Raw genomic sequence first — 12,673 nt, 5'->3', positions numbered from 1 at the left:
AACCATATTCAACTTGGAAGAGTTTAGTGAGAAAATTGAGGTGACAGCTGATCATCATACAAATGGAAATGAAATGCCCAGTGCTGCGCGTGTAGTAGGTACTCAATAAATGCTTATTGAATGAAACTGAACCAAATGCTAGTAAAGGAGAAAGCAAAATTTATTGCAAGTTATCTTAGAATAAGCTTCTTGATTTATTTTCTTTAGAGCTTGGGCATGTGAGCACTTGCTAATTTGCATACTTACTCATGATATTTGATTCTATCCATGAAACTGTGGAAGGATCAGTATTCATTTTGAACAATTCTAATAACTCGTTAAAAGTCAGTCACTAATGAGGTCCCTGCACTGTGTCACTATAATGCATGTCCTGATCATTTAAACTAGATTTATAATTTTAAAATGCCGCTGGCCTTTTTTTTTTTTTTTTGTCTTCTTTTTTTTTTGGCCTGCCCCTCCTGGTCCCCTCCCTCCCAGGAGCCTCCAGTTCTATTTTTAGGTGTCTAGGCAGGTAGATAATATGTGACAGAGGTGATTTAAGAGCTCAGAACAGCATCAAATGTGAGTAGCTTTGCTAGAGCTTTTCACTCCATAGCTGAGTCTATCACCACCATATGCCTCAATTTGCCTTATCCACAAAATAGAGCTCATGCTTCCTTTTCATAAGTTAGCAACAGGAAGAGATTAAAGTGAATCATCTGATCAGTTCCTACAAGCTCAGCCACTCTTCTGATCATATTTGGGGGTCCCAAATCATCTCTGAATCCTGCCCTTGGGTCAACATCGTGCAAGGAGAGTTGTGTTTATCGATGGCCAGAGATGCAAAATAAATGAGTTTCTGAGCTTTATGTGGGTTGTAACAGCCCAGAATGAGCCCTAAGACACTTGCTCTGTTTGTTCTTGCCTACTTCTTCAAACTTAGTGACCCAAAACATAGGAATGATTTTAAAAGGCTAAATCAAAATGAAAATTTCCAATCAATCAGCAAATTTACTGAGTTCTTGCACACGTAGGGCACTCTAATAGGCTTTGTTAGAGGACTCACACATGTGGTTTCTATAACTGAAGAGACTCCAGGAGGATCTGTGAATACCCCTTAATGTGCCAAGAGAGCCTGCAGAGCTTGCTTTGGGAGTCAGGTCCTTTTTAATGGCACATGGCCTGAATTACCCCCATCTGTTACCCCCTAAAAAAGTAGTAACTTGTCAATGAGGATGCTTTTGGCTTTAGCCTAACTCCAGATGGCTTGAACAATAATGGAATTTGTTACCTATTTGCTCACATAACTGAAAATCTATATGCAGGGCTGCCTTCAGGTAAGACTTGATTTCAATGGCTTACAAATGTCTCCAAGCACATGTTTTCTTCTCACCTCTTAATTCTAACTCTGTAGTGTTGGCATCATCTTCAAAGGTTACCAAGAGGTCCTAGGACTGCTCCAGATTCTGCTATTTTTAGCACATTTCACTTCTTCATGCCACACCATCCAGGGGAAGAAAGAATGTATCTTCTGATATCTCTTACATGAGTCCTGGAATTCACTCTCTCGCTCATTGACCTGAATCCAGCCTTTGCTGATTCCCAAACCAATCACTATGGACAGGAGACAAGAACCAGGGACGAGAAATCTCTTAGGAGTCAAACATCTCTCAGGCTCCTTTTTTCAGATGCTACATGGTCTCTCCTCAACTCTCTCCTGTCAGTGCCTCTGCTTCTTTCTTTCTGCATGTCAACTTTCTCTCTCTCTCTCTCTTTTTTCTGCATAGAGTGGAAGGTAACCATCTTTAGTCCTTGAGTTTACATGGTCTTATTCAAGGGTTAGTAGAGCCTGATGGACTCTCATGTCCTGATTTCAAGTGCTGGGAGAAATAGTCTGATTGGGCTCAGTAGGGTCAGTTTCTGCTCCTGGTCCCAACAAATATGCTCAAGGAGTTGGAATCACATTGTACAGACACAGGGAAAGGGGACCACCACTGGACTGGGGAATGGGGACAAGATAATTCTCCAGAACATGATGTCCACCCCCCCTATAACCTACAGAAAAGTGAACATATGCCCTTATATGCCAATATCTGAGAAGGTCTTCAACTCAATAGACCTGATACACATATTACTAGAATTCCTTAGGGGCAAGGGACAGAAATCAACACTGGCCAACTCAAGCCAAATACACACACAAACACACACACACACAATCTGAAGGGGTTCAAGGAGGATCTGTGTATACTCTAAAGTGCCAAGAGAGGCTGCAGAGCTTGCTCTGGAGTCCCAGGAGAGAGTATCTAATTGGAGTGGGCTGGTCATTTGCTGTATTAGATCATTATAATAATGGCCCTCAATGAACCACACTTTCTTCTGTCCACCCCTCTTTGTAATGTGATGTTGCTCCTCCTCCCTTCAAAAAGGGGAGTCTATTTTTCCACTCCCCTGAATTGGAGTTGACCTTATGATTTCCCTTGACCAACAGAATGCAACAGACATGATGTGTGAGCTCCAGAGCTTAGGTCTTGAGAAACCTTGCAACCTTTGCTCTTATACTCTCTAAACCTTAAAACTACCATGCCATAGGGCTAGCCTACTGAAGGATGAGAGGCCACATGCAAGAGAACTCAGGCTCTCCAGATGATAGCACCCACTGCCAGATATTGAATGAGACCGTGTTGGATCATATAGCCCAGTCCAGCCCAGCCAACTGAGGGCAACCATGTGGATGAGCCCAGGTGAGACCCGAAGATCTATCAGATGGCTAACCCACAGAATCATGAGAAATTATAGATCATTGTTGTTTTAAGCTTCTAAGTTTGGGATTGTTTGTTGCACAGCAATAGCTAACTGAAACACATGCCCACTCTCTAGATCTAAAGAGGAGGAATCTGCCTTTGCTGGATTTTCTGCTCTACCAGCTGCCTACAGTCAGGGAGAAGTTCTTCAAAATGCAAGCAGAGTGCTGTGTGTTAAGAGAGAAGTATACACCTGGCAGTAAAAATAAATAAATAAATAAGAACACAAAAAACCAACAAATATCCACATTATTTTGCATTGTGCTTCTTGTAAGCAGAGCTGTGTAAACAGTCTGAGTACCTATTACATGTTGTCTTAAACTCATACTTTTGGAATAAACTCCACCAGGACAGACTCATCTGAATTAAATAGACAGAGACTACAGGCTGTGCCATCTGCAGTCCACCACTTCTTCTCTTGGCCCAATTTGAGAACAAACACATACACACCGAACCACAAGAGAACTACTGATTTAGAACAAATTAAATAAAGCAACATGTAGGATGTCAATGCTGAGCATTCCAAGACAGGACCCACACACCTACTCCACTGAGTGTGGAAGCCAGAACTGGCCATGTGCTCAGCCACTGAGTACCCCCTGGTCAGAAGCAGGATTAGAACACCTTCCATTTATTAAGTAAAGTCTAATACAGTGGTTTTTATCCAGGGGCAACTTGGCTCCCTAGGGAACCCTCGGCAATATCTGGAGGCAATTCTGGTTGTCACAAGTGGGGCAGGGACGGGGGGGCACGTTAGTGGCATCCAGTGGGTGGTGGGCAGGGATGCTGCTCGACATCCTACAGAGCACAGTACACCCCCCTCTCCCCAAAACAGCAAAGAATTATCTGGCTTAAAATATCAATAGTGCTCAGGTCAAGAAACCCTGATTTCATGGAAAGAGTATTGCCAGATAGAACAGAAATCCTAACCATGTCCCTGGGCCTTAGAATAGTCTTGAATGATAGCAAAGCCCTGCTGTTTAACATAGCACTACGTCTAACATCTTACCGTGGACTAAAACCTTACTCCTTACCGGCCATCCTGCTCCTCGGTATTTACCCCAAGAGAAATGAAAGCATACCTCCACACAAAGCAGCACACGAGAATGTTCAGCAGCGGTGGTATTCGTGATAGCCACCATATGGAAGCAATTCAAAATCTATCAACTGGTGAACAGATAAACAAAATGTGTGGTAGCCACGGTACTTAGCAATAAAAAGGGGTAATGACACATGTTACCATGTGGATGAACCCCAAAACATTATGCTCACTGAAAGAAGCCAAACACAAGAAAACCACCAATTGCATGATTCCATTTATAGGAAGTGCCCAGAAAGGGCAAATTATAAAGACAGAGGGTAGATTCGTGGTTGCTTGGGGTTGGGTGGGGGTTGGGGGAGTGGGGATTAGTTGTAAACGGGCATGAGAGAGCTTACTGAGGGGGTGAAAATGTTCCCAAACTGGGTTATAGTGATGGTTGAACATCTCAAGAAACTCACCAGAGAGTACTCAGAATGGGTGAATTTTATGATCTGTGATTCATACCTCAATAACACCTAGCTGTTCACGGGTCCAGGCCCTGGACCTTGACTTTCCCACTTGAGCTGTAATACGAAACCATATTTACATCCCATTGGAGGAATGCCTTCCTTCCAGCTTTCTAGTTCACAGGCTCAGTACTATCTCAGGAACTTGAACCACAAGGCAAGTTTGCGCCCATGTCTTCTCTTTACACAGCCGGTTTGGGAGACCTACCAGTGTGTTTGAGGTTTCTGAATAGATTTGAAAAAGTTCTGTCAAAAGTTTGTAATAAAAACAGGATGGCAGGAGACAAGCAGTTTTAGGGAGCTTATTTTCCATAAGAAAACATTCTTCTAAACTGACCCAACTGGTTGATAATCCATTGCAGGACTCGGATTCCCTCCCTGAAGCACAAAGGTCCCTAGGCCAGGTTCTGCTGAGTAAGGTAAGAAAATAACTCTCAACTCCATGGTCTGAGGTGCAGGTAACTTTTAAAAAGTATTTTTTTTTTTTTTGCTGAGAACTCAAATAATGCATGCTCATTACTGAGAAAACCAAACATGACCAAAATGTGTGTGACCTGGATGTAGCAAGTCTCCCAAGAGAGCCACAGCTTCTTACCTTGCATCTGCTCTGGGCCCACGTTCAGCACTTAAATGCAATCCTAGAAAACCGGGTCCAGTTGGTGACACATCACTAAGTGATACAGCTTGGATGAAGATGTTTTGAGAAGGTGAGGGAAAAAGGTTTACCTCCCATACCACATGGCAACACTTTCACAGTAATCTCTGTAAACACCTTTGTTCTGCCAGAATTTCCCCTCTAAACATCAGCCTCCTCTCTCCCCTCCTCTTCCTCCTTCCCTGTCTTTCTGGCTTTGTTCTTTCTCACAACCTGAATTCCCCCTCAATTTTTAGAACAACTCACTTCTGGTTCTCAACTTGCCTATCCCACTCAAAAAGACAAAGACTCAAAAAAACAAAGACTCAAAAAGACTCAGTAGATGGCTCGTCTGACTCTGATCCCGTTTTGGAGGAAGCGGCTCAATATCCATCAATTATTTATCAAGAATGGTTGGGGAGGGGGGAGCTGGAGCTGGCATTCTCAGGCTTGGCGTGTTTCTCTTCTCACTTCTGCATTCAGCAAAATCCTGTGGGTAGCTTGAAATGGGCTACAGTTGGAGTATTTACATCACGGAAATTGGCAAACACTATAAATCAGGGTCCCCACCCCCAAAGAGCTAGTTCTTAAACATTTACCAGCACACAACTGGATCCACCCTGCAACACGCATATAAAAGTTTTACCAAACAAAAATAGGTTTTCTTCTGCAGAAGGCAGTGCCAGGGGCTGGGGTGGGGGTGGAAGATAATTTCTGATGCCAAGAAAATAAGAGCTTTTCTCCAAATTGTTACATATATAATGTATATAGAAAGTGCAACTCTCATTCCTTTTTTTTTTTTTTTTTTTTTTAAGATTTATTTATTCTGAGAGAGAGAAAGAGACAGCAGGAGCGGGAGGTGCAGAGGGAGAGGGAGAGAGAATCCCAAAGACTCCGCACTGAGCGGGGAGCCTGACGTGGGGGCTTGATCTCATGACCCTGAGATCATGACCTGAGCTGAAACCAAGAGTCGGATGCTTAACTGACTCATTTCTTTATCCTCTCACGGCATGCATTCTCCCCAAGATAACCATCATTTAGTTGAATATATAGTTCCCTCATTTTCTCCAAATATATATAAACAGATATTCATGTTATTTGCATGAGATTATACAACATATCTTGTTGATATCTTACTCTTCTTTTTAATCTAACAAGGTATCTCTGATATTTTCCTTTCTGCACAGAAAGTCATTGTTAAAAAATGGATACATAGTATTTAGCTGTGTGGCTCTGCAGTATTGAATACAACCAAGCCCTTATGAATAGCTGTTTGTCTTTTTTAGTTATTATTATTATTTTCTGTTGGGTAAGGCTTTTTTTTTTTTTTCCCCAGTAAACTGCCAGAGGAAGAATTGTGGAGACAAAGGGTAGAAAACATTTTCTATTTTTGTAGATACTGCCAAATTGCCCTCTGAAAAGGTTTGTGTTGATTTAGGTTTCCACTAACAGCGTATGATAGAATTTTTGAAAAAATGGTTTTTCAGATAAAATTTAATGCTCTGATTGTTGCTGGCAGGCACAGCTGGGACTGAGCACTGATGATTTGATCGATTTCCTCATGAGCCTTCTGTTCCCCCTTCTTGGTTCCTTTATTCATCTCATTGTACCCACTGGAAATGCCTTTCCCACATAAATACATCCCACCCATTCTTACAGATTTTTTACAAATCCCTCTCTCTAGCTCAGTGTTTTTCAACTGGGGACAGTTGACAGTATCTAGAGACATTTTTTTTTTTTTCCACAACTGGAGGTGGAGGGTGCTGCTGGTATCCAGTGTGTAGAGACCAAAGCTATTGCTAAGATTATGGCGAGGGCAGTCCCCTCACAATGAAGAATTCTCGAGCCCCAAATGTCAAAAGTGCCATGACTGAGAAACCCTCCTGTCGCCAGGTTAATTTCTCCCTTCTCTGAACACTTTATGCTTACTTTGCTTTTTCGGTTTGGGCACATAATAGATTGTTTTACTTTATCGATTACCATTTGTATCAGTTTCTTTGTTTGGAAGTGGCAGAACTTTTGATTTGAATTAATTTAAATAGTAAAGGGAACTTATTGGCTTACATAACTGAAATGTTCTGAGGTTATGCTAATTTCAAGTGATGCTTAATCCGGTGACTCAAATGATGTCACCAAGAACCCAGTTTATTTCCACTTCTTTTCCTTAGATGTGGTCAGTGTCATCTTAAGCTTCCTCCCATGAATACAGATCTAGTTTTCCATCTTCATACCCTACTGCCCAGGGGGCACACATGTGGCTCTTGAGAAATGTGGCGAGTCTGAATTGAGATGTTCTGTAAGTGTATATTTTAGATTTTAAAGACCTTAGTATGAGAAAAAGTAAAATATTTATTAATACTTTTTAGTCTGATTACATATTGAAATGATAACATTTTAGCTATGTTGGGCCACATAGAATATATTGTTAATACTAGTTTCACGGGCGCCTGGGTGGCTCAGTCGTTAAGCGTCTGCCTTCGGCTCAGGTCATGATCCCGGGGTCCTGGGATCGAGTCCCACATCGGGCTCCCTGCTCGGCGGGAAGCCTGCTTCTCCCTCTCCCACTCCCCCTGCTTGTGTTCCTGCTCTCGCCGTGTCTCTCTCTGTCAAATAAATAAATAAAAAATCTTAAAAAAAAAAAAATACTAGTTTCACTTTTTTCTTTTTGCTTTCTCAAACGTGGCTACTAGAAAATTGAAAATTGCATATGAGGGCGCCTGAGTGGCTCAGTGGGTTAAGCGTCTGCCTTTGGCTCAGGTCATGATCCCAGGGTCCTGGGATGGAGTCCCCTGTGGGGCTCCCTGCTCAGCAGGTAGTCTGCTTCTCCCTCTACCCCTCCCCCCTGCTTGTGATCTCTCTCTCTTGATCTCTCAAATAAATAAATAAAATCTTTTAAAAAATTGCATATGAAGCTCACATTATATTTCTATTGGCTAGCACTGGTGCAGGGGAAGAGACTCTACTGAAGACTTCCTCAAGAGTGAGGGGATGTTCTTTTCCAGAGGCCTCAGTAAATTTCTTACCTCTCATTGGCTTGGGTGGGGTTGCTGTCTCAATTGTGAACCAATCACTCACTAGGGGAAAGGCATGGAGTAAACTGATTGGCTGATGCCAGGTATAGGCTAATCTCTGGAGGAGGGGATGGATTGATTAATCCCACCTGAGGCTTCTGGTCGAGAAGATGTAGGGGGTAGGGGGCTCTCGCAAAAGATGTTTGGGATTCTGTTTCCAGAAAGTAGGATAAGAAATGGCTACTCTTGGGCGCCTGGGTGGCTCAGTTGGTTAAGCAACTGCCTTCGGCTCAGGTCATGATCCTGGAGTCCCAGGATCGAGTCCCGCATCAGGCTCCCTGCTCAGCAAGGAGCCTGCTTCTTCCTCTGACCCTCCCCCCTCTCATGTCCTCTCTCTCATTCTCGCTCTCTCAAATAAATAAATAAATCTTTAAAAAAAGAAAAAAAGAAAGAAATGGCTACTCTTGGGGCACCTGGTTGGCTCAGTTGTTAAGCGTCTGCCTTCGGCTCAGGTCATGATCCCAGGATCCTGGGATCGAGCCCCACATGGGGCTCCCTGTTCTGCAGGAAGTCTGCTTCTCCCTCTCCCACTCCCCCTACTTGTGTTCCCTCTCTCGCTGTGTCTGTCAAATAAATAAATAAAACCTTAAAAAAAAAAAAAGAAAAGAAATGGCTACTCTCAACTTCTGCATGCTCATTATTTAAAAATTCAAACAAGGTGGACAAAAGCTGTCTACTATGTCCTTTAGGTTTATGGTCCTTTTACCCCCTCTTGGGTAAGACCTTAGAGCAGTTTCCATCTAGGTTGTAAACATCTTGAGATCATGCCTCATTATTCTTTCCATCATCAATTTATGGCTAACACTCTGCTTTGCTCAGCAGAGGCACTGACAGCTGAGCAGATGATAGCGGTGATGGTAGAGACCTCCCTGTACGCATAGAGACAGGTTTGTCCCCACTGCGGGGTGTCCAAGCAGGGCACTCATGGAGATGTGCCCTATAGAGTGGCAGTGTGGATTCTCAGTATTTGGAGGGGAGGTAGATGGGAAAAGGAGAAAGAAGAAGCAGATAAGAGGATAAGAGAATCATCCAAGTTTGCCTTCAACTGTGTGGTAAATGCTATTCTTGAATTAAAGGATTCGTGACAAAGGATGGTCCATCTGTCAATCACAGGGATGAAGTGCATCTTTATTTAAACCAAGTCATCACCATTTATACCACAGTGATGTTTTCAGTCAGTTTAGACAACATGAAAGACAGACTCTAAGGGGACTCCCATGATCCTTGCCCCCTGATGTTCATGTGCTAGTGTGATCCCCTCCCCTTAAGCATGTGTGGGACCAGTGACTTGCTTCTAACCAAGAGAATATGGCAAAAGTGATTGGCTATCACTCTGTGATTAAGTTACTTATGATTGCTGTAAGACTTGCTGTAAGACTCTCCCTTGCTAACTTTGAGGAAGCAAACTGCTGTCTTGTGAGCTTCTCTGTGGACGGGGCCACAAGACAAGAAACTGAGGGCAACCTCCACTGTAAACCAGCAAGAAACTACAGAGTTCAAGGAACTGAATGTGCCTGCACCCACGTGAGCCTAAAGCAGATTCCTCCCCAGTCAAACCTTGATATGAGACTGCTACCTTGGTCAAAACTTTGATTGCATCTTTGCAGAGGATCTGGCTCGGGTGTCCCTGAACCCAGAGAAACTGCGAGATAATAAGTGTATGTTGTTTTAAGCCCCTAGGTTTGTGGCAATATTTTTATGCAGCATTAGATAACTAATACAGACAGAGCTGAGTGATGTGCTCCATTTAATTTCCAGCAGGCATTCAGAAGCACCTTATAGGGTTGTTCTCATTTTATTGAGTAGCAGTGACTAGAAAGACACTCCAATGGCTCAGAAAACAAAAGAATATCTCCATAAGTTACCATAGGTCCCAGTTTCAGTCATTGGCTGGCTGCCATGACTATTTCCAATAAATTTCAAATCTTAACAATTCCTTGTTCCTTGAACAATCTTAGCTCCACAGAGTGAAAAACTGGTAGAGAATCTCAGACGTAATGCTTTGTGTTAGTGGTAGAAATGGTTTTTACTTGGCAAAGGAAAGTGAGCTGGGAATTATGTTCCTGAGGTCACAAAGTGTTTATTTTCAAAGTCTGCTTTTTAGACCCTGCTAATGGGGAGCAGAGAGAAAACTAGCTCGGAAGAGTGATCATCTTCCAAACACATCACCCCTTAATAAGAAATTTCAATTCTAAAAATATACCACCAAGCACACCGATTGAAAGAGAAATGTCTTAATGGTTGTGGAAAATCTTTAGGCCCAGAAAAATTGGTCACATTAAGGAGCTGTCTTGCTTTTGTCTGCAGTGAACACAAAGTATGTTGATGCATCAATCCGTTGTTCTTCCTTTTCAAGCATTTCATGCTAAATTACAGCAACCCCGTGGGAGCTTACAAAATCAATTTATCCCTATTCTCCTCTTTCCTGCTCCATGCGCACTGGAATCTGCTATCCAATGTTCGCATCTTTCCCCTCTTAAATCCCTAGAATTTATTTCAGTTTATAGGTGGGCCTTCTTTTTAGGTCATGAAACAATATATTTTTGGAGACATCTAGGATATAAGGAGCATTGTAAAGGAGTTTGAACCTCTTGATTGCCTTTGTAATCGAGTGACTCTGGGGGACATAAAAAAACTTCGTGGACCCCAGGTTTAAAAGAGAGAAGGAAAAATTCTGTAAGATGGGACTAAACTTCTTTGCTATCTGCAACCTCGCTCAGACTTCCATTCCAGGCTGTTTGGGGAGTGGAGGTAGGGGAAGGTCTGGCACTGTTCCCCTGCCCTCCCCGTGGGGACACTTCCTTAGAGATGAAAGGATGGAGAGTCCCTGCCAACAGGAGGACTGGAGGCATCTCATTCCCCAGGGGGACCAGGTGGCTGTCTATTTGGGCAGCGAGCTTGTTTTTTTTTTTTAAGATTTAATTTATTTATTTGAGAGAGAGAGAACATCAGCTGGGAGAGAGGCAGATGGAGAGGGAGAGGCAGACTCCCTGCTGAGCAGGGAGCCCGATGCGGGGCTCGACGCTGGACTCGATCCCAGGACCCTGGGATCATGACTTGAGCCGAAGGCAGACTCTTAACTGACTGAGCCACCCAGGTGCCCCGGGCAGCGAACTTGTTGATGCGCTTTCTGAACTTATGCTTTTTTTCTTGGCTGATCTCTTGCAATTCTGCTTGCCAAAGAATTTTATTTTTGTTTCTTAAGTCTCTGCCACACCTCTCCCCCAAACCCTAAAGTTGGGGTGTTTTTTGAATTGCATTTCTATTGGAGTTGCAGTCCTTTCTTTATTGAGGTATAATTTACATACAATAAATGCACCATTTTAAGGATACATTTAGATGAGTTGTGACAAGTGTATACACTATGTAACCTCCAGTGCAATCAAGATATAGAATGTTCTCATCAGCCTCCAAGAGATCCCTCATGTCCTTTTGCAATTAATCCTCTTCTCTACCCCCAACCCCAGCTGCTTTCATTTTTCCCCTTTCTAGAATGTTATATAAATGCAATCCTACAGTGTGTACTCTTTTGTGTCTAGCTTGTTTCACTCAGCATAATGATCTTGAGATTTATCCATGTTGCTGCATATATCAATAATATATTCCTTCTTACTGCAGAGTAGAATTCCATTGTGTAGGTGGACCATCATTTATTTATCCTGCTCTTCATTTTAATGTTAATTTGGGAAGAAAAGGACTTCTTTCAATGCTGATGTTGCCTATTTAGGAACAAGCCAAGCCTCTCCATTTTCTTACTCACATCTTGTGTTTATGTTTGTAGTCAAGCTTTATAGTTTTCGTTATGTGGCCTCTGCTCTTCTCCTGTTGAGTTTATTTTCAGGAACTTGATATTTTGCTATTACCGGAATAGAATCTTTTCTCCATCACATTAGTTCAATGGCTGCTGCTGGTATAATGGAAAGCTATTGATTTTTCTGTGCATTCCTCTTATTTTGGACTATCTTTTGTAACTTTTTTGGTCCTAATAATTTCCTAGTTGAGTCTATTGGATTTTTTAAGCTTACAGTCCTACCTGATGATAACATGATCTCCTTTTCTATGAGTGATACTTACTTATTCTTATTAAATGACCTCTGAGCAAAGGGAGAAAAATGGGAAAGAGAGGGCTGGGGTGCACAGGCAGAGAGGTAGAAAGAGGGGGCAAAGTAAAGCAGCCTCAACTCTTGCTGTTGGATGGGGCAGGAATGAAGAAATGGACACCTTGGGACTTAGCTAAGAGTGTGAGCTGAGGGAGGGTAGTTGGAAAAGTCCAATCAGAAGTCCATTTCTGACGTCAGAAAATTGTGTAGGGAAAATTTCCAGTCATGGCTCCAAACATCAGAGAAGTTTTGTTTTTTTTTCCCCCTAGCATTTCAGAATAAATTTTAAAAATAGTTGACATGTAATATTAAGTTAGTTTCAGGTGTACTACATACTGATTCAACAATTATATACATTACAAAATGCTCACTATGATAAGTGTATCACAATATTATCGACTATATTCCCATCCTGCACTTGTCATCTGTATGGGTTATTTATTGTATAACTGGAAGTTTGTACCTCTTAATCTCCTTCCTTCAGAGGAGTTTAAAGATTTTATTTTTAAGTCATCTCTACACCCAATGTTGGGCTTGAAC

Source organism: Mirounga leonina, unplaced genomic scaffold (assembly GCF_011800145.1).
Source record: "Mirounga leonina isolate KUSES-001 unplaced genomic scaffold, KU_Mleo_1.0 Mir_171, whole genome shotgun sequence".
In the NCBI taxonomy this organism is placed as follows: domain Eukaryota; kingdom Metazoa; phylum Chordata; class Mammalia; order Carnivora; family Phocidae; genus Mirounga; species Mirounga leonina.
This window is presented reverse-complemented; position numbering follows the sequence as displayed.